This window comes from Schistocerca gregaria, chromosome 4, assembly GCF_023897955.1.
Source record: "Schistocerca gregaria isolate iqSchGreg1 chromosome 4, iqSchGreg1.2, whole genome shotgun sequence".
NCBI lineage: Eukaryota > Metazoa > Arthropoda > Insecta > Orthoptera > Acrididae > Schistocerca > Schistocerca gregaria.
In genome coordinates, this window is record NC_064923.1 from 594033658 (window position 1) to 594038298 (window position 4641).

A 4641-nucleotide genomic window follows, 5' to 3' on the forward strand; every position below is an offset into this window, starting at 1 on the left:
GAGCCATAGAAAATAAAAAGTTAGAAATGAGATTTTTACTCTGCAGCGGAGTGTGCACTGATATGAAACTTCCTGACAGATTAAAACTGTGTGCTCGACCGATACTCGAAAATCGGGACATTTGCCTTTCGCGGGCAAGTAAACTGCGACTTTTTCTTACCATTAAACGTATTTTTCTATAGTTACAGAACAACAATTCCTGTGTATAAACTATACATCAACAAACTGCATAAAACCCTGTACAAAAACAGTATAAACATTCAAGCACCTCTTTGGTACTCATTTTAGTCAACAACAACAAAAAAGAAAAGATTACAGCAGAGTAAATCACTAGATTGCTGTTGTGAGTCAAGTCGTCTTACTCGCACACGTTGTTTGTAATGACACTCTTTAAAATAGGATTTCAGAGACGTAGGCACGTTTAACTGATTTAATCCATCGTACGTGGCCCGTCTGCATACATCAGCTCGACGTACGTGTCGCAGGGGAATTGTTAAATTTGTGTGCACTGGTTTGTAAGCATCGGTAAAAAAAACCATGCATCACGATCGCTTCCTATGCTAAATGAGACCACAAACTGTTGGTGAAGCAAATACACCTCGATCATGTGCATCAAAACTAAAGCGGTGGCTCCACTGTTCAATGCGTGCGTGCAGAGATCGCCCGTATTTTCTAAAACTAACTGAAAACAGATATTCATCTTGTGCAGAATCTCTAAGAAGAAATATACCCTCAGGTTTGCCCTCCAACAATCGCTCCGCCGCATAACGATCCATTTTACCCCAATAAAATGAAGAAGAAGTAATGTGCAGCAGGTTAGGCACCAGACAATGAATATAATCCACCTGGGTGTGATCAGTTCTTGATATTCCTGACGACAGACTCATGTCTATTTGTGGACACGTTGAGAACGCTGATGGATGGAAATTCAGATGTGATTGGAAAAATGCCGTGGATTTATCACGGGCGATCTGGATATGAGCAGATGGAAGAAATCCAGCTGGTGGCTCAACACATTCTGCAATTTCTCTCACCTGCTCTATTCTCACCCTTTCATCACTTCGATAATCTTCAGGATTAAATCTGGACATGTCAGTGAGATGTTATGCAGATACCACTGCTCTTAATGTATTGTCGCCCGATGGTAGGTATACACTGGAATTTGTCTTACTATTCTCTTGCAATCCAGTCTCTCCAGCACCTGTTTTGAAAATAACACCTGCCCCTAGGTGGTGATCTTCTGTCCTACGATAGCCTGTGCATATGCAAGAGTCACAACTGATATTGGGCTCTGTAATATCTGTATCTGCAGACACTGCTCCACAGTTTCCACCACATTTCAGGCGAGCACAATTAAATTTCAGAACCCGATGATTTCGTGTCTTCTTGCCGCAGCAACCCAATTCTATTGATTGTCTTCCCAGTTTGGTTCTTGACCATTTACCACTTACGTAAGAGTTTGTCCATTGTAGCTAACACTTAATATTTCCAGATTCTGTTCTTCAGCTGCACTGGATGTGCCTTCGTCAACACAATTAAAGTCACATTTTGCAATACAGAAATATTTAACATGGTAAGAACACACATCATTTTCCACCACATTTACACTTGCTTCCTCTATTCTAAATCCCTCAATACCTGTATTAAAAATGCTCTCAAAATGTTCATCAACATGCTCTACAATCTGAACTGCATTATTTTCAGGACAAAGTTCGCATCTCGTGGTCGTGCGGTAGCGTTCTCGCTTCCCACGCCCGGGTTCCCGGGTTCGATTCCCGGCGGGATCAGGGATTTTCTCTGCCTCGTGATGGCTGGGTGTTGTGTGATGTCCTTAGGTTAGTTAGGTTTAAGTAGTTCTAATTTCTAGGGAACTGATGAACATAGATGTTAACTCCCATAGTGCTCAGAGCCATTTGAACCATTTTCTTTTCCAGGACAACCGAGTGCCTCTGTCTTATTATCTTTAACTGCTTCCACTTGGACTGCCAGACACTGAGTCTTCACTGGTAACATGAAAACTGCCTGACGTCGCTACTCAAGTTTCTTCGTCTTCCATAACGCCAAAGTAACATCTTAGGTAACTAAGCCGCTACCCATCACTTATGATGATTACCGAAATGCAACTTCTTGCTACGAAATTTTGTCATCATCTTGAAGCATGTGGCACAACGGGCATGCCGTGACAAGAACATTTGCCTCGCAACAAATCTTTATTTTGCCCATCTGAGCTGCCTAAGAACGACTCACGACCCCTCCTCACAGCTTCTTTTCTGGCAATACCTCGTCTCCTACATTCCAAACTTCACAGAAGCTCTTCTGTTAGCTTCATATTTTGTTTTTCACAGTCAGAGATCAAACATTGTTCTTTTACACATGTCTACAAGTAAGAAGTTCTGCGTCAGTGAAATAAATAAGACGCTGAAAGATTGGGTTTTAATTGGTCTGCATTACAAGAGGTTATGTCAGTGTTCGTTAAGACATTGCAAATATTTAACATTTACCACATAGAAGTTTGTGTCTGTATTCTACTACAGTTTAACTGAGTATTTATTACTTAAAATTGAAGGATATAGTAATAATTGCTAAGTAAAGCAATTTGAACTAATGTAAAAAAATGGTCTAAGTGGTAGTGTAATATAGTAGGTTGATCAATGCTGGAATTGCAAGTTTCATGCACTTTTTCGTAGTTAAAAGATTGTCACCTGTATACTCTAAGAAAGAAAACAATAATTACTTTTTAAAAAAATATGCATTGTTTTTGCAGTGTATGAAACTGAATTTAGACTTAATGAAACACCAAGGGAGGTACACTGTAGAATTCAAGAGGACAATTCGTCAGTGTACACTCTTAAGAAATCAAACAATAATATTTTTTTAATGCCTATTCAGTTTCCAGTGTACTAAAGTGAATTCTGAGTTAAAGAAACACCAGGAGAGCTACGTTCTAGATTTCAAGAGGACATTTCTTAGAACAAAAGAATTTAGAAAATTAAATTGCGACAGGAGTAGCGATATTAAATAACAATCAACAAAAGCAAAAGAAAATTATATGAGCATATTACAAGATTAAGAGGAAGACAAGACATGAAAGTAAAATTTATAAACTCATATTGAAGAGCAGTATGAACATCTGAAGGAAGTAGTCGATATCGAAAAAAAGGAAAAAAATCAGAGAAACTGAAGTAAAACTGATCCGACGGTGTAGTATTCATTTTAGACAAACAACCTGATGATGAGGACAGTAGAGCACGGCGAATCGGGCAAAATTTTGCTAATGACCACAGGGCGGAAATACGCTGTTGTGGCCAGCACTAGGAAATTTGTCTAGCAAGCGATCGTGTTTGGGTGTGTCTACATGGGACGACGATCATTAGGAACATGCAAGGAGCTTTCGAGAAGCTGCACTAAACAATCAATGTCCGAAGTAGAAATTTCGAGCATTTGTAATGAAAATTGTGATTTGATAAAAGAACAGTGTTCAGACTTTACGTTTTAATTTTCTCCAATGACTTAGTTTTCTCTACTTACTTGTTAGACTGTACTTGTTAGAATAAAAGTTCATTCACGCCCTCTGTACGTTAGGAAAGATTGAAATAGGTAATCTTTAGATTTCATTATTAATAACGTACAACTTTACAGTACCGTACGTCGACTCAGTCACTGCAGTTCTGATTTTACAGTAGAACGTATTACCATAAAAAATTAGTAGAATTACTGTACTTTCAGTACAGTTAACTGAACGGTAAAACTTTGCCCAGTCAATATCACAGAAAATTGCCACCTAATTTCATGCATAGAATTATAAGGTTTTCCTAGTTTCCATAGTTCAGTTGAAACTATTACTTATAGCTAGTTTAATTACTAACTAAGCTCATTAGCATAACGTACTCACGTTGCACACACTTGAGTGAGTTCGTCGTTGGAAAATGTTGCTCGATTCGAAGTTCCTTATCCTAGTCTGATCTTATTATCAGGGTTTTTCTTGTCCGTCAGTGTATGAAATAACAAAATTATACTATGTGCATCGATTAAAAGAAAACTAAGATACAACATACAGATTTCGTATTAGTAACTAAAATGGATTTACTTGTGCAGCTTGTAAAACTACCACACTTGTTGCCAGCAGACTTGTTCTGTATTAGAACTGCGCTCGCAGCACACTGTATGTGAAGTAGGCGCCCATGAGGCAGTACAGGGTCGAAACATCCAGCGGCAACCAGGCCCCAGCGTAGAATCTGGGCCGTTCAGCTGACTGGTGAAGCACCCGCAGCCGCACACCAGCGGGGCTGTCCCCCAGCTGGACCTCTAGTCTCTTGGCAATGTGTTCCATTCTGGCAGCTTCATAAGTAACCATCTGGCACGTGGCTACAGTCCACACGATTTTAACGACGTTTGGCAGAGTCCACAGCAGCTGGAGAGCAATCTGGTTGTACGTTCCTGGTATGAACCAATTACCGTCAAGTTGCTGAAACGCAATGCGAGTGACGAGATATGCAACGGATGATAACAGAGGCAGTGTGATTGTGAGGAAAAAGTTTACTGCCATTTCTGTCAGATTTGGCAAGCTGTACATTTTGTTTAGCATACTAGCGATGTCACAGAGCATCATATGTGCCACTCCTATCTTGTGTATTTCGGCCA

At 39.8% G+C, this 4641-nt stretch overlaps 1 pseudogene; it reads right to left on the minus strand.

Moving 5' to 3' along the window:
* Window positions 1-284: 284 nt before the first annotated feature.
* On the minus strand, window positions 285-4354 carry LOC126267824 (uncharacterized; annotated as a pseudogene).
* Between the last annotated feature and the right edge of the window lie 287 nt (window positions 4355-4641).